This window comes from Pelobates fuscus, chromosome 2 (genome assembly GCF_036172605.1).
Source record: "Pelobates fuscus isolate aPelFus1 chromosome 2, aPelFus1.pri, whole genome shotgun sequence".
Lineage (NCBI taxonomy): Eukaryota > Metazoa > Chordata > Amphibia > Anura > Pelobatidae > Pelobates > Pelobates fuscus.
In genome coordinates, this window is record NC_086318.1 from 62,118,104 (window position 1) to 62,144,761 (window position 26,658).

At 41.4% G+C, this 26,658-nt stretch overlaps 1 protein-coding gene across 1 annotated transcript in view; it reads left to right on the forward strand.

Moving 5' to 3' along the window:
• The window catches only part of EIPR1 (EARP complex and GARP complex interacting protein 1), a 274,351-nt gene that overhangs the window by 204,603 nt on the left and 43,090 nt on the right, over positions 1-26,658 (forward strand). The window lies entirely within an intron of this gene.

Consider the following 26,658-nt stretch of genomic DNA (forward strand, 5'->3'; position numbering starts at 1 on the left):
CATTTTTTAATGTGTTTAGGTTGGGTTCTTGATTTTATCAATTTTTTTAATTTTTTTTTTAAATCTTGTTTTTTTTAATTATCAAATTATTATAGTATCAAATATGTAAGCTCACTGCTCAGGTGCCCTAAACACCGTATAGTTGACCCGGTTCCCAAGCCATGGTTAAAAAGGTGATTTTACTTTTTTTCAGTGCCAGTCTGCACAGGGAAGCTCCAACTCTTTTGCTAAGATCATCAGTATGACAAGCGACTAGAGGCAGGTTAACACTTCAGCGTTAATACGTGGGTAACATGGCACCCAGACCACTTCATTGAGAAGAAGTGTTCTAGGTGCCTATAGAATCCCCTTAAACATTTTTTGCAACTACCTGCTTCATTTAACAGATGTATGCTTTGTTTTCTTTTTTTAGTGAAAAGTCACGTAAAACTTGGTGCTAGCTGCTTGTATTTTCTTAGATAAAGTGTTGAGATAGTTTAACAGCATTACAGGTGTATATTTCCCAGAAACCTACTGTGCAGAAGGTTTTGGGACATGTAGAGCTCTCATAAGTTTCTGTGAAAAATCCAAACAGCTGTTGCATGAATGAAGCTAAATGCTAACAGAAGTAGTTCTACATATGGTAACTTGAGAAATACCTCAACTTGGGCTTTACCTGCATACATTTGCTTGTGCTAGTACTGCCTTGCTCTGTACAGCTTTGAATAGAACAGCAGAGCAATAGATTCCTATCACCTCCTGCTGTACAGGGGTTTCTGACAACTCAACTCATGTTTAATTTCTTCTGTTTCATTTTACGTCAATACTAGTTCTCACCACTAGTGGCCACCCTAGGTACTAGACCAGTGGTTCCCAACCTTTTTTCTCTCAAGTACCCCTTCGCAGCCCATTTCCATAAATAGTACCCCTTATATTTGCGAAATATTTGTAATTATTATAGTTGCTGTTATTTCAAATGTGTATGCATTTTTTTGTCCCATCTCCCCCATTTTTGGGGTGTATGCCATTTGTCTAGAGAAGTAGTGGTGTGTCTGCTGGAGAGGTAGTGTGTCTATTTGTGTGTGCTTGGGATGTAGTTTGTGTGCTGGGGAGGTAGTGTATCTGTGTGTGCTGGGAAATGTAGTGTGTGATGTGAGATGTAGTGTGTGTGTGCTGGGGATGTAGTGTGTCTGTGTGTGTGCTGGGGATGAAGTGTGTCTATGTATGTGCTGGGGATGTAATGTCTCTGTGTGTGCCCTAGGGATGTAGTGTGTAGTGTATGTCTGTGCTTGGGATGTAGCATGTTAGTGTGTATGCTGGGGATGTAGCATGTGTGTGCTAGGGATGTAGCATGTGTGTGCTAAGGATGTAGTGTGTGATGGAAGATGTAGTGTGTGATGGGAGATGTAGTCTGTGTGTGTGCTGGGGATGTAGTGTGTGTGTGCGGGGATGAAGTGTGTTTGTGTGTGTGCGGGGGATGTAGTGTATATGCTGGGGATGTGGTGTGTGTGTGTGTGTGCTGGGGATGTGGTGTGTGTGTGTGTGTGCTAGGAATATAGTGTGTGTGTGTGTGTGTGTGTGCTAGGAATATAGTGTGTGTGTGTGTGTGTGTGCTGGGCATGTAGTGTGTCTGTGTGTGCTAGGGATGTAGTGTGTCTGTGTGTGCTAGGGATGTAGTGTGTCTGTGTGTGCTAGGGATATAGTGTGCCTGTGTGTGCTAGCGATATAGTGTGTCTGTGTGTGCTATGGATGTAGTGTGTGTGTGTGCTATGGATGTAGTGTGTGTGTGTGTGTGCTATGGATGTAGTGTGTGTGCTGGGGATGTAGTGTGTTTGTGTATCTGCTGGGGACGTAGTGTGTCTGTGTGTGCTGTGGATGTAGTGTGTGTATTTGTGTATGTTCTGGGGATGTAGTGTGTCTGTGTGTGTGCTGGAGATGTACTGTGTATGTGTGTGCTGGGATTGGAATTCCCATGTCCAGCACACTGTGTGCATTAGTGTTAATTTTGTCGACTAACCATTCTAGTAAGATTTTAGTTGACTACAATTTTTGAGATTCGGTCGACTAAAACAACTCACATAACTAAAATACGACTAAAATTAAAATGGCTTTTTAGTAAAAAAAAAAAGTAAAAAAAAACCTCAATTTAAATTTGCCGCAAAATTAACACGGGTGAGTAAGACACATGGAGAAGGAAAAAAAGAAGAAATTAGACACTTGAGGGCTGAGGCAATGATACACATGGGAGTTGGGTGAAGGGGGGGGCAAAAGATACAGAGGTTTTAATTAAACCCACTAGATTTTAGTCATATCGACTAAAATCTACTTTAGATTTAATAGACTAAAACTAAAACAACTCAGATGACTAAAATGGCTTTTAGGTCAAAAGACTATGACTAAAACTAAATTGAAATTTACCGCCAAAATTAACACTAGTGTGCATTGAAGCTAATAATTACTTACCCTTTCAGTATCCACAGTGTGGTGGAACCTAGCTAAAGTGGAGTCTGAATTGACTCCTTGCAGTTAAATTGATGTAAGTAAAGTTCCCACTGAAGTTCCGGCACGCACAGCTAGTAATCTCAGAGTGCCGTAACTTCAGTGGGAAACACTTTGTAACCCTGAGGACCCCGGCCAGCCCCAGATCAGCCTTCATCTCCAGACTCCTATGATTTGTATTTTTTTTTTTTTTTCGTTTTGAGCGGCCATCCAGCCCTCTCCGGTCGACGAGCTGATCGGGGAAGAATGGGCTTTCAAGGCAAAATGCCACCTCTGTCAAAGTGCCGCCTGGAGCCATGGCCCCACTGGGACCTATGGGTGGGCAGGCCCTGACAGATACAGACACACATACTGAAACACACACAGATACACAGACATACACTCACACACAGTTACTGCCATACAGATACACACACTGACCCACACACAGATACACAGATGCAAATATATGCACACTGATAAACACACAGATACACAAACATACAGATTTGCACACTGACACACAGAAATAGATGCACACACACTCACGATATACAGACAAACAGATACACATACATACAGATACACACATACATACAGATACAGACTGACGCATACACACAGACATACAGATATGCACACTGACAAACACGCAGATACACAGACATACATATACGCACATTGACAGGTACAGACATACAGATACACACACTGACAGATATACAGATACACACTAACATACACACATCTATACGGACTGACACATACACACACTAACATACAGACATACAGATATGCACATTGACAGATACAGACATATAGATACACACACATATAGACACACACACAGACATACAGATATACACAGACATACAAATACGCACACTGACACACACACAGATACACAAACATACAGATATGCACACTGACACACACAAATACACAGACATACAGATACACACACTGACCCACACGCAAATACACAGACATTCAAATACGCACACTGACATACATACACGCACACTGACAAACACACAGATACACAAACATACATGTTTCTATGTTTCTATGTTTCTATGTTTCTATGTTACAGATATGCACACTGACACACACAGATATATATACACACACACACACAAAAAGATACAGACATACACATACACAATAACATACAGACATACAGATACCTAGACTGACATACACTGACACACAAACATACAGATACACAGACATCAAGATACACACACAGACACACAGACATACAGATACGTACATTGACACACATGCACATACATACAGTTATACAGATACACACATTGACACATACAGATACACTGACACACACACAGATATACAGATACACTGAAACACACACAGATACACTGCACAAACACTACATACATACTGACGCGCGCACACACACAGATATACAGACACACTGACACACATATACTGACACACACACACAGTTATATAGATACACTGACACACACAAAGACACACACATATACAGATACTGACACACACACATATACAGATACTGACACACACACATATACAGATACTGACACACACACATATATATATACAGATACACTGACACACACAGATATACAGATACACTGACACACACACGCATACACTGACACACACACGCATACACTGACACACACACACTCAAGACATACGCGCACACACACACTACATACATACTGACACCCCAAACACACACACACACACATACCTTTTCTGTGGCTGAGGCTTTTGAGAGTTGAGGTCCTCTCCGCCCGCCCCCTTTGCGACCTCCTACCGCACCGTTTGGTAAGAGCTGGGAGAAAGTGTGCGTCTAGCTCTCACTCCCTCCCAGCAACCTGGTCCAGTTAGAAGGGGCCCGGTCGCGCTATTAAAGTGCTGCAGCGCACGACTGGGCCCCTCATAGCACATATCCATCGGGTGGCCCTGAGTGCGGGGCAGTTGCACCGCCGCCATTACCGGGATTATTACACCTACCCCCTGGGACACTGAATTATACCCCTAGGGGTAGGCGTACCACGGGTTGGGAACCGCTGCACTAGACAAACCTCAGTCTCTATCACCTGCGTAGCATAATGATCCAAATCTGCTATAAGAGGCCACATCCTACTTTCACAAACTGCCTTTACATTGATAGAAGTTGGCATTCTGAACCTGACAAGACGTCTGCTCCTGGCTCTTATTGAAGAAATGCAGAAAGATAAGTCCTGCGCTCACTCTCATCACTGGGCAGCAGCAATAACTACAGTACACATCAGCCCCAATATATAGTAAAAACCAAAGAAAAACAAGTTACCTGCGCTCTTTCCTTAATCCCTATGTATTTTTAAACAAATGGAGGTTTTTTAGTTACCTCCAATGGCCATGAGAGGAGAAGCCCACCTGCCAATGTCAAGGCAGTCCCCCCAGGTGGGTCCTAACTCTAACCATTCACCTTGCTTCCTTGAGCTTCTGGCAAAAATCTCTATTGAGACAGAAAGGGGTATTTTTTATATACACCCCTATATATTATTAACCCTTAATAGGGAACACATGGGATGGGCGGCTGCATTGTAACAAGGCTGAGTGATACAAAAAATGGATACAAATGCAGAAAGATAAGTCCTGCGCTCACTCCCATCACTGGGCGGCAGCAATGACTACAGTACACATCAGCCCCAATATATAGTAAAAACCAAAGAAAAACAAGTTACCTGCGCTCTCTCCTTAATCCCTAACTGAAGAAAACATGCTCTACTCTTACTATCTTGAACCATCCTGATTTATTCCAACCAACCTGCTTTATTCTATATTGGACTTTGATTTCTTATTGCTTGATTTCCAACCTACTGTACATTTAACGAAAACAATACAATCTTTCTAGATATTACAGACTTTCCTTTTGTTTGCAAGTATCATAAAATACCCTATTTATAACTATCTGAAACTGAAGTTCTGACATCAAACCAAAGAGGCTGATCACGTCAATTTCTAACTTAACCCATATTACTTTATCCTTTATTTTTCTGTTTAGTTCTATCTGATTGTATTTTGATTATCTGTCACCTATTATTTCATTTATAGGTTTTCCTTATCTTGTTGCACCTATAATTTCACTTATAGGTTTCCCTGTTTCCTTAACCCCATCGCAACCAAGGGCGGGTCAGGTCTGTCAGGATCTGTTCTTCATTTCTTCCTGTCTGCTCTAGTTTTCTTTAAAACATAAGACAAAGTAGGTACTACTTTGTCTTATGGAGGTTTCTTACGCTTGACCAGCAGAGAAGCAAAGGGTGCTCTGGTTCCAGTGATCAAAGCAATTTTCCCACTATCCTCACCTTTGATCTGTGATCTCACGATGCTTCTGTCAGTATTCCCAAACGTCCTGTCACTTAGACAGAACGCCTGCGAAACTACCAAATTTCATCCTAACAGAATGAGAACAGTTTCTCCATTCGTGTTAGTACGCAATTCGGGACTTTGAATTTGAATGAATGAAACTCCGATCCTATCCTTTTAAATTGGTCTTTAAGCCAAATTTACTAATGCTAAGTAAAGATTACTTAGTGTTAGTAAATTCTGCCCCGACTCGCTATATCGTGAGTAGGGGCATGTCTAGTAAACAGTGAGCAGCCAGTGGCTGCTTACTGTTAAAAGAGCAAAAAAAAAAACCTAGTGTCTCCCCTCCCGAGCCCCCCACACGTGCCATGCGAGTGGAAGCTATTAAAATGAAAGGGGAACCTATTGCCCCCACCCATGAGCGGTGGGTGGGGGCCCTAAATAAAGATGGGGGAACCTATTGTCGCCCCCACCCAGCGACGGGTGGGGGCTCTAAATGAAAATGTTAACCCCCCCCAGGTGACTAGATGTCCCCAAGCCCCTAATCACCCCCACCCAAAAAATAATAATAAACCCCTACAAACCCCCCCCCCCCCTTCCCCCCACCACCGTAAAAATAGTGAGGGGGGAACAGGAGAACTAAATACCTGTAAAAACTAAATAAAACTTACCATTTGATGTCTTCTTTTTTCTAAAATCTTATTTTTTTAGCTCCAAAAAAGGCCAAATAAAAGTTCATTATACCCGTCGCACTTTGAAAATAAAATAAAAAACCCAAGCGCCCCAAAAAAATACGACGACAAAAAAAATTCCAACGCTAATAACATAATCCATCTTCACCCAGCGAGGACACAGTGCAGACTCAGCTCCGCAGGGCGGGGAAAGGCTTACAAAGGCTTCCCACGCCCTGCAATTAGGCTCAGAGCTATCTGATTGGTTTGTTTAAGCTAACCAATCAGAGTGCTCTGACCGGTAAATTAAGAGACTAAGAGGTAAGTCTCTAAATGTACCTTTCACAGCACTCTGGTTGGCTTGAAATCCAACCAATCAGAGTGTTCTGTGTCATTTTACACAGCGTGGAAAATTTCTTTAGAATTTTCCCATGCTGTGTAATTTGACTCATAACAACACTGATTTGTTGCTATCAAACAACCAATCAGAGAGTTATGAGTCAAATTACATGGAAATTAGCATGGAAAAAGTCCAAATAAATTTTCCACGCTGTGTAAAATGACAGAGCATGTGTGGGGGCTCGGGAGGGAACACTAGGGTTTTGTTTTTTGACAGTGAGCAGCCACTGGCTGCACACTGTTTGTTTACTAGACATGCCCCTACTCGCAATATAGCGAGTAGGGGCAGAATTTACTAACACTAAGTAATCTTTTCTTAGTATTAGTATTGGTCTTTCAGCCTTTTGGTAGATATTTCCCTGATACCGTGGGAATTAGGGAGCTATCTACTAAGCGGCTGCAAGATGCAACTGCGGCACGAATAGGATCACAGTTTCATTCATTCAAATGAAATTCTGATCCGAACAAAGTCCCGAATTGTGTCCTAACACCAATGGAGAAATTTTTCTCATTCTGTTAGGACGAAATTCGGTAGTTTCGCAGGCGTTCTGTCTAAGTAACAGGATGTTCAGGAATACTAGCAGGAAGCATCGCGAGATCACGGATCAAAGGTGAGAATAGTGGGAAAATTGCTTTGATCACCGGAAATGAAGCACACTTTGCTCCTCTGCTGGTCAAAGCTGGTAAAGCGTAGGAAAATTCACTAAATATTGTAAAGTTGTCCCAACGTTTCAACCCCTCAGGGTCTTTTTCAAGGACCTTGAAAAAGACCCTGAGGGGTCGAAACGTTGGGACAACTTTACAATATTGAGTGAATAAATTACACATTTGGAAAGTCCTGTGAGTGCACCTCTTTCATCTATGTTTATATATATATGTTTATATATATATTGTGAGCGTAAAAGTGGCATTGTGGTTGATGGAAGATACATCAGGCCTGATTTGCTAAACTGCGACCTGAGAATTTTCAGTTAAATGCCCCAGGAAAGATGTTAGCGTTTGCAATCTACATTGCTGAGGTTCTGAAAAACATGGTATGGATCCCTGGGGCAGAGTATTTGGAGAGTAGGATGGGCCAATGCTCCAACAGCAATAGTTGCTGTGTAACAAACCACAATTTAGATTTGACTTAAGAGTTAACTAATTGACACTCACCTGTAGCTAGTCAATTAGTAGACAGGCCTTTAAAAGAAGAGGGCAGCCTGCTGCAGGGGAGGGAGAAAAAGACAGCTAGGAGAGTGAATGACAACTGTGTTCATCGCAAAGACATTTCTTTTGTTTGGAAATTGGTAAGTGGGAAAGCCACCCAATTGCAGATAGCAATTTCCTGTCTAGTAAGAGCTCAAGTAAGAGCAAGGGATTTTGTTTGTTTTTTATTTAAAGCACCTGTTTTCTTACTGAATAAAGAAAAAGGAAAATCGAGCTGACTGTGTCCTGGACTTTATATACCCTAGAAGGCGGTGGTTACTGCAAGATCTGTGACAGCCCTACCTGTAAAAGAGGTGGTTTGTTACATATGGTGGAGAATGCGGGCATAACCACGTAAGCCTGAGGGTAGGAGTCAGTTAAAGCTCAACATGGAGGATGTTATCAAGGCTCTGATCCAGTCCACCTCTGTGCAACAGGAGACTAACAGGAGAGCTGCAGAAAACAGTGCAGCCCTGCAGCAACTGGTGCTGGCCCAGGCAGATGGTGCTAAAGTCCTGGCTAAAACACAAATGGAGTGCACTGAGTCCTTGGTGAAACAGCTTGTTGTGACACAAGCGGAGATGTTTAAAGTAGCCCGTGAGGAGCAGCAAAAAGTCACCCAGGGGCTACAACAGGAAATCCAAGCTATCTTTGGAAAATTGAATGGAGACCCTGATGGAGGATACCAGGGTCAGCCAAAGGCGATTCGGGCGAGCCACTATCTTCAGAAAATGACCACATCCGATGATGTAGAGGCGTACCTTCTGGCATTTGAACGCACTGCTGAGAGAGAGGGATGGCCGGCTGGTGAGTGGGCAAGCATATTGGCACCGTTCCTAAGTGGAGAGCCACAGAAAGCATATTATGACCTAGAACCAGCCGAGGCAAGTAACTACAGCAAATTGAAAGCTGAAATCTTGGCACGACTGGGTGTAACCTCTGCAGTACGTGCCCAAAGGTTCCACTCATGGTCATATTCTTCAGACAAAGCCGCACGCTCCCAAATGTTTGACCTCATACACCTTGCACGGAAATGGCTACAACCTGAAATCCATTCAGCTAGCCACATTGTGGAAACCCTAGTTATGGACCGGTTTTTGCGTGGTTTACCAGCTGCCCTACGTCGCTGGGTCAGCCAAAGTGACCCCCATACCGCTGACCAACTGATTGCCTTGGTAGAAAGATATGTGGCTGCAGGAGAACTGCTATCTCCTACTTCAAAGGAAAACCCGCGCAATCCTAAGCCCCATGATTCGGCAAGACCTGGTAAGACTGTTCAAGGTTTAAGGGGAGCTGAAGAGCGGCAGCTCTATACACAAAACACCAGGGGGGCATCCAGGTCTAATAGGCCTGGGAGAGGAACTGATTGGTGGACAGATTTCACTGTCAAATGTTTCAGGTGCAAAGAGGCTGGTCATATGGCCAAAGACTGTCCATTGGGGGATGAACCTATGGAATGCAATATGGGCAAAGATGAGGGAGCCCGTTCATGTTTGTTTAACTGTTATGGTACTACTACCAATGACTATGATGATAACCCGCATAAATGCTGTGTAACTGTGAACGGAAAAATGTCTAAAGCATTACTTGATTCAGGCAGTATGGTAACGTTGGTAACAGAGTCTATAATACCTTGGGTAAAACCCGATCATGTACAGAAAATAGGCATTATCTGTGTCCATGGTGATAAAAAAGAATACCCCACTGCAGAAGTAAATATTGGAACCCAGTATGGGGATTTAAAGTACCGAGTGGGTGTTGTACCTAGATTAGCCCATGAGGTAGTGATCGGTAGAGACTTTCCTCATTTTCTAGAATTATGGGCAGCTGTACAAAAGAGGAAACAAAATTTATCAGAAATTAGTCAATCGGCCGAGGATAATGTGTTCCCCTTTTCTGATATTGACTTGGGTTTTGACCACTGTGACGGAAAAATGAGAAAAAGGAGAAAGTACTGCCCTAAACCAGTATTAATAGGAGATAACCCAGCTCAAACTAGTGAGGAGTCTACCAATACTACAGACAAGGATAAGGACCTAATTGATATTGGAATTAGTCCAGGTAATTTTAAAAGTGCTCAGTGGGAAGATCCCACTTTAGTGACAGCTAGAAATGATATTAAAGTTGTGAACGGGGTTGCTAATCAGCCAGGAGAAGCCCTACCGTTCCCCTATTTTGAAGTACAAAACGACCTAATGTACCGTGTAGAAAAAAGGGATTCAGACGTCATTAAGCAGCTGTTGGTTCCTCAGACTTACCAAAATATAGTACTAAAGTTGGCTCACAGCCACGTATTAGGGGGACATTTGGGAGTCGAAAAGACTAGAGAGAGAGTCCTTAGAAGGTTTTACTGGCCTGGAGTGTTTACTGCTATTACAAACTATTGCTCTTCGTGCCCCGAGTGCCAGTACAGGGCTCCTTTCAAGACTTTTCGTAGTCCACTTGTACCCTTACCCATAATTGATGTGCCTTTTGAAAGGATCGCTATGGACTTAGTGGGGCCACTGGTAAGGTCTGCTAGGGGACACCAATATATATTAGTCGTCTTGGACTATGCAACTCGCTACCCTGAGGCCATTCCCTTGCGTAATACCTCTTCAAAGGTAATAGCTAAGGAACTTATGTTGATGTTCAGTAGGGTGGGTATCCCTAAAGAAATCCTGACAGATCAGGGGACCCCGTTCATGTCCAGAGTCACAAAAGAGTTGTGCAGGCTCTTACAGGTTAAACATCTTAAGACCTCAGTATATCACCCACAGACTGATGGTTTAGTAGAGAGGTTCAACAAAACCCTTAAGAGTATGCTACGCAAGGTAATTGATGCAGATGGAAGGAACTGGGATTTTTTATTGCCATATCTACTGTTTTCCATTAGGGAAGTTCCACAGGCCTCCACGGGCTTCTCTCCTTTTGAATTGTTATACGGAAGACATCCCAGGGGAATATTAGATATTGCTAAGGAGACCTGGGAACAGGAGACTACTCCCCACAGGAGTGTAATTGAGCATATAGCTCAAATGCAGGATAGAATGGCCACCATCATGCCTATTGTCAGGGAACACATGCTAGAAGCCCAGCAGGCTCAGAAAAGCAGCTATAACCGAAATGCTAGAGTCAGAGTGTTCCAACCTGGAGACAGGGTATTGGTTCTGGTACCTACTGTGGAGAATAAGTTCCTTGCGACTTGGCATGGACCCTATGAAATAATAGAAAAAGTGAGTGATGTCAATTATAAAGTCAGACAACCAGGGAGAAGAAAGCCTGAACAGTTGTATCATATAAATCTGTTAAAGCCATGGAAGGACAGGGAGATCCTGATTGCTTTAAAACCTACAGACCCCCCTATAGCAGAGCCAGAGGTGAACGTATCTGAGACTCTGTCTGTGCATCAAAAGCAAGAGGTCAGAGATTTCATCAGAAGAAATAGGGATGTTTTCTCGGTAGTTCCAGGAAAAACTAAAGTGATCAAACATGATATAATAACCGAACCGGGGAAAAGAGTTAATCTCAAGCCCTATAGAATTCCTGAGGCCCGGAGGGAGGTTATAAACTTAGAAGTTGAGAGCATGTTAAAACTTGGAGTCATTGAAGAATCCCAGAGTAACTGGAGTAGCCCTATTGTATTGGTTCCAAAACCTGATGGCACATGGAGGTTCTGTAATGACTACCGCAAGTTAAATGCCATCTCAAAATTTGATGCATACCCAATGCCCAGAGTTGATGAGTTAATAGAAAGACTGGGTAAAGCTCGTTATCTAACAACCTTGGACTTAACCAAGGGTTACTGGCAGGTCCCTCTCACCGAAAGAGCCAAAGAAAAGACAGCCTTTTCAACACCCAGTGGCCTATTTCAGTACACTGTATTGCCATTTGGGTTACATGGGGCACCTGCCACATTCCAACGAATGATGGACAGAATTCTTAGACCTCATGTTCGTTATGCTGCAGCATATTTGGACGATGTCGTCATCCACAGTACAGACTGGGAATCCCACCTTCCCAAAGTTCAAGCGGTGCTTGATGCTGTCCGCTCAGCGGGCTTAACTGCCAACCCTTCCAAGTGTACAATTGGTTTAGAGGAAGCAAAGTACTTAGGTTATTCTATTGGGAGGGGTTTAGTTAAACCACAGGAAGCCAAAGTAGAAGCCATACAAAAATGGCCACAGCCCCTTACAAAGAAACAAGTAAAGGCATTTCTGGGTTTGATTGGATATTATAGGCGGTTCATCCCAAATTTTGCTACCATGGCTGCACCTCTAACAGACCTTATTAAAGCCAAATCCCCGGTCATAGTTAAGTGGTGCCCTGAGGCGGAAGAGTCTTTTAAGAGTTTGAAGGAAGCTATCTGTAGCCACCCTGTCTTGGTGACCCCAGATTTTTCCAGGGACTTTATAGTTCAGACAGATGCTTCTGATATTGGCTTGGGGGCTGTTCTTTCACAGGAATACCAGGGTGAAGAACACCCTATATTTTATTTGAGCAGGAAGTTAAACGCGCACGAGAAGAACTACTCTATTGTTGAGAAAGAGTGTCTTGCTATTAAGTGGGCATTAGACTCTCTAAAATACTACCTGCTGGGCAGAAAGTTCCGCTTGATAACGGACCATGCACCTCTGACATGGATGTATCAGAACAAAGAAAATAACTCCAGAGTAACCAGGTGGTTTTTGAGTTTACAATCTTTTAATTTCACTGTGGAACACAGGGCTGGTCTGCGACAGGGTAATGCTGATGGGCTGTCGAGGGTACACTCTCTGATTTCCATGGTCGCTCAAACCAATAGGTATGAGCTGGGGGGGAGGATATGTGAGCGTAAAAGTGGCATTGTGGTTGATGGAAGATACATCAGGCCTGATTTGCTAAACTGCGACCTGAGAATTTTCAGTTAAATGCCCCAGGAAAGATGTTAGCGTTTGCAATCTACATTGCTGAGGTTCTGAAAAACATGGTATGGATCCCTGGGGCAGAGTATTTAGAGAGTAGGATGGGCCAATGCTCCAACAGCAATAGTTGCTGTGTAACAAACCACAATTTAGATTTGACTTAAGAGTTAACTAATTGACACTCACCTGTAGCTAGTCAATTAGTAGACAGGCCTTTAAAAGAAGAGGGCAGCCTGCTGCAGGGGAGGGAGAAAAAGACAGCTAGGAGAGTGAATGACAACTGTGTTCATCGCAAAGACATTTCTTTTGTTTGGAAATTGGTAAGTGGGAAAGCCACCCAATTGCAGATAGCAATTTCCTGTCTAGTAAGAGCTCAAGTAAGAGCAAGGGATTTTGTTTGTTTTTTATTTAAAGCACCTGTTTTCTTACTGAATAAAGAAAAAGGAAAATCGAGCTGACTGTGTCCTGGACTTTATATACCCTAGAAGGCGGTGGTTACTGCAAGATCTGTGACAGCCCTACCTGTAAAAGAGGTGGTTTGTTACAATATATATATATATATATATATATATATATACACATATAGTAATATAAAAATACACTTAGAGTAAAATTACACACGTATATATATATATATATATATATATATATATAATATATATAATAACTATATATTGTGTGTGTGTGTGTGTATATATATAATATTGTAAACAATTATTACAAATAAATATTAAATGTAAAAATAATTTTAAAAAAATGTATTTGTCATTTTATTCTAACTGTATTTTGATATTAATATATAAATATATACATATTTATATCAAAATACACTTAGAATGAAATGATACGTGTATATATAAATAAATAAAAATAATACAAAATATACATATGTCCATATAAATAATTTCATAAATAAACACGTAGACTTCAAATATATAAATGTGTATATATTTAAATTCTATGTGCATATTTCTGTAATATTTTTACATAATTAAGTAATTTTATTTTTTGCAATTGATTGCAATATGGGGGGCCAGCCTGACAACCCAGGCAGAAACTCCAGAGAATTTCATTTGCTAGCACTATATTTATCCTTGTAACTTTCCAAAACACCCTAAAACCTGTACATGGGAGGGGGTACTGTTTTACTCACTAGACTTCGCTAAACACAAATATTACTGTTTCAAAACAGTAAAACACATCAGCGATGATATTGTCATTGAAAGTGGCGTTTTTGCATTTTCCACACACAAACTGTACTTTTACTGATGATATCATTGTTGTAATATGTTTTACTGTTTTGAAACACTAATATTTGAGTTCAGCGAAGTCTCCTGAGTATAACATTACCCCCCATGTTCAGGTTTTATAGTGTTTTTGAAAGTTACAGGGTCAAATATAAGGCAGTTTTTTCACATAGAAATTTGACAGATTGGCTATGTTGCCTTTGAGAGCGTATGGTAGCCCAGGAATGAGAATTACCCCCATGACGGCATACCATTTGCAAAAGAAGACAACCCAAGATATTGCAAATGGTGTATGTTCAGTCTTTTTTTCACAAACACTGGCCAAAGTTAGCGTTCATAATTGTTTTTCGCATTTTTAACACACAAACTAATATAAATGCTAACTTTGGCCAGTGTTTGTGACTAAGTGGCTACTAAAATGAATGGATATACCCCGTATTGAATAACCTGGTTTGTCTACTTTTCAAAAATATATGGTTTGATGGGAATAAATTACATTGGCCGGCTTCAAAAATGTCCCAAATAGGACATGGGTGCATGGTGACCAGCTGTGAAAATTCCAAGTTGGAAAACTGGAATGCACAACCTCTAAATAAGGTCTTTTAGCCCCCAAAGAACCCAACACACCTATACATGGGTGGTATCACTGTGCTGAGGAGATTTTGAAAACATATTGGCGTGTTCTTTGGCAGTAACCTTTAACGTTCTCAGTACTTGTATTCTTAAAGGGACACTCCAGGCACCCAGACCACTTCGGCTCATTGGAGTGGTCTGGGTGCCAACTCCCACTACCCTTAACCCTGCAAGTGTAATTATTGCAGTTTTTTTTAAACTGCAATAATTACCTTGCAGGGTTAAGTCCTCCCCTAGTGGCTGTCTATTAGACAGCCACTAGAGGGACTTCCTGCTTCATAGCACAGGTTTTCTGTGCTAGAGCGTCGCTGGACGTCCTCACGCTGTGTGAGGACCTCCAGCGTCGCTCTATTCCCCATAGGGAAGCATTGAAATTCATTTTCAATGCTTTCCTATGGGGTGCGCTAATGCGCATGCGCGGCATTGCCGCGCATGCGCATTAGGTCTCCTCGGCCGGCGGGCGAGATCAGTCTCGCCCACCGGCCGACGTAAGTAGAAGGAGGAGCGGCGGGGGAGGAGGAAGCAGCGACGTGGGACCTGTCGCTGCCCCTGGTAAGTCACTGAAGGGGTTTTCACCCCTTCAGCAACTGGGGATTGGGGGGTGGGAGGGAGAGGGACCCTCCAGTGCCAGGAAAACGGATCGTTTTCCTGGCACTGGAGTTTCCCTTTAAATCGCTATGCGTGTCAATCACCAATTATTATTATTTTTAAATTTGGCATAGATTGGTGGTAAAATGGTTGCATGAAAAGAGTCAAAACACCCCAAGTTTAATACCTTAGGTTATATTATTTTAAAAAATATATACATGTGAAGGCTTATTCAGGGATTCCTGACAGATATCAGTGTTACAATTTAACTTTCTGTAATTTTCAGAAAAAAAATGGTTTAGAAATAGCAATATGCTACTTGTACTTATAGCCCTATAACTGTCCAAAAAAAACTAACCACATGTTCACATTGGGTATTTCTAAACTCAGGACAAAATTTAGAAACTATTTAGCACTGGGTTTTTTTTGGCGGTTGTAAATGCCTAACAGATTTTGGGGGTCAAAGTTAGAAAACGTGTTGTTGTTTCTTTGTTGTTTTTTTTTTTACATTTTTTCATCATATTTTATCCTTTTTTATGATAAATTATATGATATGATATGATATGAAAATAATGGTATCTTTAGAAAGATAATTTAATGGCGACAAAAAAACTGTATATATGTGTGGGTACAGTAAATGAGTAAGAGGTAAATTACAGCTAAACACAAACACCACAGAAATGTACAAAAGAGCCCTGGTCCTTTTAACGGTAAGACAATTGAAAAACGGTCTGGTCACTAAGGGGTTAAACCTGTCTGTGGCATATTGCCCAACTCTTGTTTTCTATTATCTCTTCTTATAATTGCCTATAATTTTGTTCATATATTCTCCTACTACTTTCAGCCTATGATTTCGTTTAAAGGTTCTCCTACTACTTTTTGGCCTCTAATTTAGTTTATAGGTTTTCTTGTAACTTTATAACCTGTCTGGGTCTTCTTGCCTAAACTCTCTTTATTTTATAACTTGCAATATACTTACCTGTAACTCTGTTTATAGGTTCTTCGTTCTCCATTTGTCTTTATTATTTCCTCTTCAATTTAAGTCCTGCTACTCAATTTGTTTTTCTTGTCTAACCATGTCAAAGCTCTCAAATAAAGAACATAATGTTAATCCCGGTATAAGTCTCTTTGTTTGACCTGATCAGAACTGTGACAGGTATGTTGATTAGGCACAGCACTTGGAAATAGCTGGATGACCAGAATTAGACCAGAGTTGGCATAGAGGTTCCAGACATACCCTTGATAGTGCAGACCTAACTGCAGGTGCAGCACACTATGACTATTTGCACCAAACAAGGACCATCAAAATTATATTTTGCATCTCTTCATCACTAAAAAGACCGTTTAGGAGCACCACTTAGAGGCAGCGTATGTGGAAGACATGTTGTTTATTGTAGCATAACATCTGGTGTCAGTCACAAAAATGCATACATTTCCCGGTTACAACCCCCTTATCAAAACACTCAACACACTATTCAGTGAGTGAAATTTTAAATGTCTCTGCCATTTACTGACATTATTACTCAACTGCCGTCATTTCCCTTTTTTCACGTGCCCCTTCTTTTATTAGGAATGTTCACTACACCCTAGCCCCAAACAACTGTTTATATAAAATTGCACCCCTAAGGTACAAAAACTCTACTTGGATCTCTTTTACATTCAATGCAACAACGTTTACTATTCATTACGTGACACGCTACTTTGATTGGTCACAAAGATGTCCTACAGTCACCTCTTGGAGTAGATAAGAAGCAAGCAGACTCAGCGCTCATCAAATATACTACTGACCAAACAGCTTATAGTGTTCTAAAGAGCTGAATTTTCATTTAGTTTTTGTGTACATTACTTATTCTATACCTTGGCAATGACTTGAATCCATAAGGCTCTTGGAGTTGATTTAAGAACAGAATCGCAACAATAACTACTTATAGTCTAATGCTGAGAAACTTAGACATATAGAACTCCTGACATTAGGGGGGTGTTCTTAAACTGAATCGGATATATAAATTTACATTGTCTCTGTATATGGGTTTGCTCTGTTTGTGCTAAATAATTCTATAGATGTGTGGATATAAAAGTCAAAATGTAAAAGAGCACGAGTCTAATAAAATATTGAGGAGTTTTACTGGAGACTCACTAAGGCAATCCATTTTCTGTCCGTTCCTAATTTTATGTAATAGGTTTTTATCAGGTCGTAACCTAACAGATGCTGTGAATTATGAATTTGTTTGTGCGTAATCATAAGATAACATTCAAGGTACATCTAATAAGGGAAATTTTTTTTAGTCCAAGTTGTGATTTTGATAAGCCATAGAGTGATGTTTTACACATCTGTTTCCATAACAACCGAGGTCTGTGCAAGCTTTTTTAAGATACCGATTATCCCCTCAGCACACAGTAATTTATCACTAAACTGAGGAGACAGATCTCTGCTATGGCGTCTGTTCCCTTTACAGGAGGGTTGATTTTTAAATTCAACTTTTTTTAATGTCCTCTTTTCACCTATAATCCAGGAACAGAATACATTCATCTTTGTCAAAGTTGTGTTTAGATTTTCTTAATGCTATTTTGTTTAATAGCTGTCATTATCAAACAAGAACGTAATAAAATAATAATTAGCCTTATATTTTTAGTGCTAAATATTATTTTTTTTATTTTATATATATATATATATATATATATATATATTTTTATTTTTATTTTATTTTTTGTAAAAGACAATCAATGCAGACTGTCAAACCCTTCACAGTATTATTATTTCATACCAATAGTGGTATCTATTTGACGTATATATGATTGATTAGCTTTATTACTTCTGCTAGAACCAATAAAGAAATTACATTTGTTTGGTCAGTCCCAGAGCAAATGTTTTTTTTTTTAGACAATGCTTTTGCCTGTGACATCTTTAGCCTTTTGTAGACATATATTTTCTTAATTTTGCAACCAACTAATAGTTAATTGTCATACGCACTGCATACTACTATCGTCAGTCTGAGACTTAAAATGAATTAATATGTATGCATCAATTCGCCATTTAGTCTTTTGTTAGTGCAAAATGTTTAAAGGAGCATTAAGGGTTGGAATAGACCTATTATTTTTCCTCTTAACATAGTCACTGACTGTGAGAATCCATTACTTGTGGAATATTGCATGCCCCAATTAGAGGCAGAACTAATTCCAGAAATCCTTATAGATGCCTTTGTATTTTTCCACTAGACATTTGCCATCTGGCTTACACCTCTGATAAGGCAGACTTATATTTTGGCTAATAAAATAAACCAGTGCCGTATAGGATTACCACTCATTGTCCTAGCGCAGTGACTACCTCCTGGGCCTTTGTTATGAGACTTCTATGGAGCAGATTGGGAAAGTAGCCATTTCCTTGCAACCTTTTTGTGAGTAGGACTTGCCCCTCAGATAATGAATTCTCAGGGACTGTGACAACATTAAGATAAAGAAAAAAAAATTGTTAGTAAATGTAAGCTGCCCAGTAACCTGTTCTTCAATGAGCTCCTGTTACAGTAACAGAAAGGTGACTGATCCCCTACTAGACCAATTCTGACCTGTCCCGCTACATTGTAAATCTTGACCTTCGTCACCAGGCACCACCGACACCTTCCAGGTAGGTATTGTCTCATCTTGTTCTTTCCAGGCAGTTTTATTACCCCACTGCCTGTAAAATTCCTACCTGGAAGCAATTGACCCTTCTTCCAGGCGGGTATTGACCCCTTTGCCTGTCTGCCTCCTTCTTCTAGGCAGTTATTGTCCCCACTGCCTGCTCTGCCTTCAACTATTACCTTTACAAAGGCACTTCCGACTAACAGGCCTAGTTTTTGCCATCATCTTTACAAACACACTTTCAGCTCTCAAGCCACCTCTCTCTTTTTTTTTTTTTTTAAAAAGATCAGGGAATCAGGGAATAGTTCAGCCAGAAAGCAGGTCCTAAACCACTGCTACTGGAATCCCTGAAAGAACTAGAGAGGACAAACATTTGCTAATGAAACTACCAAACAGTACTTTATTTTGAAGAAGGTCTAGCCTTTGATGACTTCTCCTTAAACATGTGGTGAAATGCATTTATATACAAACATATAACACTCTGGAGGATAAGCAATCATCATTAAAGGAGCACTATAGGGCCAGGAAAACAAACCCGTTTTCTTGGCACTATAGGGTTATTAGGTCCCTCCCTCCCTCGTGGTCCATTTCCCGCTGCCGACGTCAGCTCCCGAGTGGAGCCGTATGCGCATGTGCGGCCAGAGCTGCGCGGACATTCAAACCCCACATAGGAAAGCATTACTCAATGCTTTCCAATGGGGATCTGAACTCACGCTGCGTGAGTTCAATGCGATTTTCACACTGAGAATTGCGGAAGCGCCTCTAGTGGTTGTCAGGGAGACAGCTACTAGAGCCTGGATTAACCCTGCAATCAGTGGCGTACACATGACCCATGGGGCCCCGGGGGGAAAATTGATCCGTGGGCCCTCGCGCACCCGCAGGACTGGGTGACAGCAGGGCCAGCCTCGGGGGCCCTGAGGTGGTCGGCTCCTGGGCCCCCCAGGAGAAGAGGCTGGCCACAGTGGGTACATACCGGGTCGCAGGGCGACCGGGCCCCCTGGTGGGCCGGGCCCGTTCGCAGCCGCGGCCCTGGTATGTACGCCACTGCCTGCAGTGTAAACATAGCAGTTTCTCTGAAACTGCTATGTTTACACTGCAGGGTTAAAAATAGGGGGACCTGTCACCCTGACCACTTCATTAAGCTGAAGTGGTCTGGGTGCCTATAGTGGACCTTTAACAAAGAAAAATACATAATTCAAATAACCCTTTCGAACATAATAAAAAGCAAAAATAAATGCATGTTGCCTTTTAGTTTAACAAATTTGCATACAGACATTATATAAATTTACACTTTTCCATTAGTCAGCAGAGGGCGCTGCAAAGTCTGCAAAAACCAGGAAGTGATCAGCCAGTCTAGATGATTAAGTAGTTTTCTACTGCAAGTACTGAGTTTTGTGGACAGAACATGGGTTTCTGCAAGTCATAGTTCAGATACCAGATTTTTATTTATGTAAATTTTCTAAAAATTCCAGAAACCTTTACTGTGCTTCCCAATGATACGTACAATTGTGTTATTACAGCAAAAAGGGCAACACTGCAGACTAGGGGCGACGGACAGAATGGGTGGGTTTATGTAGCTAAATATATTATGCTTGGGGAAAAAAAATGTTATAACCTTTAACGTTACAGAACGGATTTACTCACTGATTCTGAGTATGCTTACTCGTTTATAATTAAGTGTGACAATTTTTTTTTCGTATATTGTTTAGTATGATAAAATATAGCAAAAGGATAGCCAAATTAGCATTTTGTTCTTTTCCATATGTCGAGAGTGACAGCCCTTACCATGTTTTTTAAAAGTGAGATATGATTCTCAAAGCCCAAGAGAGAATGTGATGTTAGAGATCAAGACCAATGGGTGTTTCTGACACTTTTGTTTAGGTGTTTTCCTTTTTTTTTTTTTCTGTTTTTCTTTTATTTAGATTCTTCTAACCATTTCTATATAGTGCTGAAGAAAGTAACTGAAGCAGAAAATGTTCAGCGACTCATGCTTTGTGTTTGGATCCAAGCAGCAGGCTCCTGAGAGTAATGGCTTGAAGTCAAAAGCATCTGTCCTTGTGTGTAGTTTATACACAAGTACACAGGCCTTTTTTTATACGACTGATCAGAATAAGGAACATGAAAACATACTCTCTCATTCTTGCCTTAGGTAACTTACTGCATATGGAATTTCCATGGCAACCAGAAACTATGGACATAGACATGCAGATGGTAATGCATAGATTGTTTTCTGGATTTGGCTTCTAGATCTAGTCCTACATCATCTAAAAGGTTGCAGTTGATCAATCCTGACTTACTATACTATATACCACTACAAATCAATGGTGTGTGGTCGTCCCCAGGCTCCTGCAATCAGTAGTAAAAAGCTTCAAAAACATGTTTGACACTTACCTGGGTCCCCCAAGTGTCTTCGGTCTGATCTCCAGATATCACTTAATCACTTTATAATGTAAAAAAGGAGGGTCCACTCGTTTGACATTCCAGTATCTGTCAATGCATAAGCACTCAGAAGGGTGAATCCTGTAATCCAGTGTTAGTGTGCAGTTTATCTGATAATGATTGCTTGGAAAAAGGATGATTGATGGCTAGGGGGCAGCGACTAAATGTTGATTTTATTCACAGAGCAAGGGAAAAGTGAGCAATAAAATGGAAAAAAGGAGAAACAGTAAAACTAAAATCGAGATGTATTTTTTTTTTTGATACATTATATATGTATAAATATAGAACTTCAACTGTCCCTTTTTTTCTTCTTCTTCTAGTGGTTACTTTTTCTCGCCTGATCTGTGAATCAAATGGTGAGAAAATGCAGTGTACTGCAAAATATAAACATACTATTAATTTGTGTATATTTTTTGCAATGCACTGACATATTTTTGTGCCCTTTTTTGCTTGTCTTAATAGTTTTCCAGAATGTTTTCCATGGATACTGTTTGGATAAGCTGGACCATCAAATGAACAAGTATCGGAAGTCCCAAACTAAATTTAATTTTCAGAAAAATGTTTTGGCCAAACCAATTTTTTTTACCATGCACACATCTAATCTCTATAGATGCATGTTGTGTAGATGTTGGTAAATTGTGTCGTTCTTTTTTCATTGCTAATCTTTAATTTTCCATGACCCTCTCCTCACAGTATCTAATGTAGATCAGACCTATTCTCAAACCAATTCCACCTAGATTCTTTTATTTACCATAACTAGTGCATATTTGCTCATGGAATTAATTAAATAATATGTAATTAAGTTAGGAGAAGAACACTGCCTCAGGTGTTCATGTGACATTAAAACTAGATGACATTTTTGTTTCTTTACAAATAATCCATGCAGGAAATTACTAGAGCATGGACAAGCTCCTTGGTAGCATCTTGCGTAAGAAAGGGGCAGATGCGGGCTATGTTTTTAAGTTGATATCTACAGGATATGAGGCTCAAAGGTGAGGCCAGAGTCAAGTATGACGCCAAGACAGCGCGCTTGCAAGGATGGGCTTATGTGGATACCACTAACTTGAAGGGAGAGCGAGAGAGGAGGATCAGTATTAGGAGGCGGAAAGACAAGGAGTTCAGTTTTAGAGAGATTGAGTTTTAGAAAGCACGAGGACATCCAGTCAGAGATGGAAGAAAGGCAAGCAGTGACACGTTGCAGGATGGCAGGGGAGAGGTCCAGGGGGGATAGGTACATCTGAGTGTCATCAGCATACAGGCGGTAGTGGAATCCAAAAGAGGCAATACGTTTGCCAAGAGAGGCAGTATAATGAGAAAATAGAAGGGGACCAAGGACAGAGCCTTGGGGAACTCCAACCGAGACAGGACGAGGGTAGGAGGTATCCTTGGAAAAGGAGACACTGAATGAGTGTTGGGAGAGATAAGAGGAAAATCATGAGAGGACAGAGTCACAGAGACCGAGCGATTGAAGAGTTTGAAGGAGGAGAGCATGATCAACGGTGTCAAAGGCAGCAGAGAGGTCAAGGAGAATTAATATGGAGTAGTGACCTTCGGATTTAGCTGTGATTAGGTCATTAGTAACTTTGATAAGAGCAGTCTCAGTAGACTGGAGAGGGCGGAAGCCAGACTGAAGAGGGTCAAGGAGAGAGTTGGAATTGAGGAAGTGAGACACACAGGTAAAACAAGTCTTTCCAAAGGCTTTGATGAAAAAAGGGAGCAGGTATATGGGACGATAGTTAGAGGGGGAGGATGGGTCAAGAGATTTTTTTTCAGGATAGGTACTACAGTGGCATGTTTAAGGTCAGCAGGAATAGTGCCAGAAGAGAGAGAGCAGTTAAAGATGTGTGTTAGGGTAGGCACAAGACAATGGGAGAGATATTTGATGAGGTGAGATGGGACAGGATCGAGCGGGCAAGTGGTGGGGCGAGAGGAATGGAGAAGCGCAGCTACCTCTTGTTCAGTAGCCGGGGAGAACGTCTGAAGGGTAGGAAAGGCATGATTTACGTGTGGTTGAGAAAGAGAACGACAAGGAGAGAAAATGCTTTCCTTAGCTGTTCAATCTTGTCGGTAAAGTAGCAGGCAAAGTTATCCGCATTAATGTTAAAAAAACATCACAGATAATTTATAACATTTACCATTTACCTGCAGGTTTCTTTATATAAAAACCTTTAAAAAAAAGATTAATAAAATAAGATATTGCAGTAGTGGCTAAATATACATAATAAGAGAGCTAATAATGTATCTAGGGGTATGTTAACTAAATGTTTACTTTCATCTCTCTGCCAGACTCACTTCTTTAAGCCTATCATTAAGAAGAAAAACCTTATAGCTAAATATTTCTAAAGTATCTAATAGAAAGCTAATCGTGAATCTAAGGGTTTATTGTCAAAATGTCTAATTATATCTCTCTAACAAAGTAACCACTTCAAGCCTATCATAAAATATATTAAAGTCTTTGCTAATGACTCTAATGGATCCCCTATACTCCAACTGAGTGTATCCATTGTAAGTCTCCCAAGTCCCAAAGCAAAGTTTTAGCTCTGGTAAACCCAAACATCAGCAAAGACTTGATGAAGAGTACAAGAAAAATGTTTTATTATGGCCCAGTGGCCTGTGTATATACACCGACCCCCAGCAGAGGGTCTCCATTCACTTGTACAGTAAGCCCGCCCAGGCACCTCAGTGTCTGGGAGATAAGAGAGCCTGCTTCTGCTAAAACTAATTATCTCCCAGGCACTAGAGATACAAAATATTATACAACCCCCCACCAAAATACACATATAGGAACCCCCACAAGTATTATATTTGAGCGCCCAACATTTCCAAATAGCGCTTATATCCCACGAACACAGCCGAATCGCCACCAGGACGACTGCCCACATTAGTTCCAAAATTAACAAAATGTCGAACGGTTCCCCTGGCTCATAGGTAGCGATTTTTCACCTGGTTCCTGCGAACAATCCTGCCGAACCGTGCTCTCCTGGCTTGTCGGGAACAGAAACAGGCGTGAACACAAGATTACCGAGTTTCGCACAGTGATGTATCCGACTTTGAGTTCCATACGCTCGACGACCAAGTGCCGCTGCCTGTGTTCGGGAGACAAGATAGCCGCCGTTTTCCAGACTACTTGTTGTTCGGTTATACGAACAGTGGCCACACAGAGAGAGCACTTAAGTTTGTGGTTAGTTTGCAGTTAATAAGCCAGGGGGTGGTCGGTGTTCGGTAGATTGCAGCTGTCGAACTGAGGAAACATATTTGTGTTCAGGGAAACTTATAACACTAAGTAGGATGGAACTGTCACAATGATATTTAAGAATATTTCGGGATATTTAAAATATTTAAAACCTACCCAGCTTTTTAAGGGGATACAAGGTAAATATTTAACACATTTAAAACATTTCCAGTCCCTCAGAGGAACGTTAACTAAATCAAAATATTTTTTTCTTTATTTTGTCCCTTCATTTGTTTTTCTCTTCTTATTATCAAATATTTTTACGGATAACATAGCAATGTTAAGAAACAATATCTCCTATAATCAAATTCACATAACTTAAAATATTTTGAAACCATTTTGGCAACTGTCATGTTTATTACACTCTGTAGTTTATTACACTTATGTACATAATAAGATAATTTAATTTTGTATATTTATGGATGGAAACCCCTTCCAATTCCTTTCATTTCACCCTCCCTATTTTTTTTTTTTTAAATTCTTTATTTTTGTAGTGCGCATAAAGTTTACAAGCAGGTCTGAGGTGCCCCGAGAGCAGTCCTCATACATTTTCCTCGCTGAGCATGCGGGACAAATGAAATACAGGCACAATTTTTATATTAATAGTAATGCTGAGTGATTCTGTAGATAACACAGTGCGTACGGTAGTAGTGAAACGTTTACAAAAGAGAGAAACAAAATTAATGGCAAAACATCTTACAGGCTGATCTATGATTGAGTATCAAAACATAACGAGTATGTGGCTTCATAATAGCTGCACGATGAACATTCTATAGTATAACAGGCTAGTTACACCTGCTTGGATTTGTTTGCTATCTAGTCTAAAACTTCGATGTGAGGTAGTCTACACTGAAAATACGCACCGCATTTTAAATGTTAAACCATACCATTGTTAGCCTACTGGGTGCAGGTGGGTGGCATCTAAGTCGAAAGTATTTTCCTGTTTCCCTACTTAGTAACAAGGGGAAGCTTATGGGCTATGAGAATAGCAGGTTGTACATACACATTCAACATGTGATGAGACGCTACAGCTTAACGTGCTAAACACAAGGCTGGGATCTATATGTTGTAATAGGCAAGTAAGTATTAGTGGGTTTGGGTGGGTTGGGAGACAGATAAGTACAAGTGTCGAGCAGGGTAATACTATACACAGTGTCCCCTTGTACCCGTCCTGCTCAGCCTATGCCCTTAGGTGTCAGGCTCAGTCCAGGCCTCTTTGCAGGGTTGCGGGAGTCGTCCAGCATGTCTCTTCGGCTCAATGCGTCGGTGGTAACTGGCTCCTTGTATCTGCGGGCTGTCCTCTCTATGTGGGCCTGAGCACTGTAGGGTTGGGTTTGGAAGGTCCCCAGAGGTTGTTGCTGGTGCAGGTTGCTAGCAGGTCTCCGCTGGATCAGTGGCTGGAGGGCGGTTCTCTGCCGCCATGAGCGTCTGCGGTGGCTTCTCGCCCGGGCCATTACCCCCTCTCGTCGGAGTCGCTTGGGCATTTTGGTTCGCCGCCATGTTGGTACCTGACCGGTAAGTTGAGTCCGCATGGTGCTAGGCAGGGGTGGAGACAGCTGCTTTAGCAGGGGGATGCTTGTCCGTTGTGAGGTTAGCGGCTTGGTTGAGGTCCACTTGTACTTGGGTGCAGGCATAGCTGGTCTGAGTTTGCCTGTTGGCGGGTGTAGTCGTTTGCTGCAGCGCCCTGTGCTTGGTCTCTTCTTGCTATAAGGTGTGCCTTGGCGGTAGGAGCGGTAGGCTGTTGCTGGGGTAGGAGGGTGTGTAGTGCCCGGAGTAGGCCCGCTCTTCCTCTGCTTCCCTGTTTCCCCTGACGGGCCTTCGTGTAATAGGGAAGGTCTTGTGAGGAGTTGCTCCCACCTGTCCCAGAATTGCTGAAATGCCAGGTCCAGGCTTGTGGGCTGCGGGTTCGTGGGCGCTGGTCTCGTGAGGTGGGCTACGTCCGCCATATTGCCGGT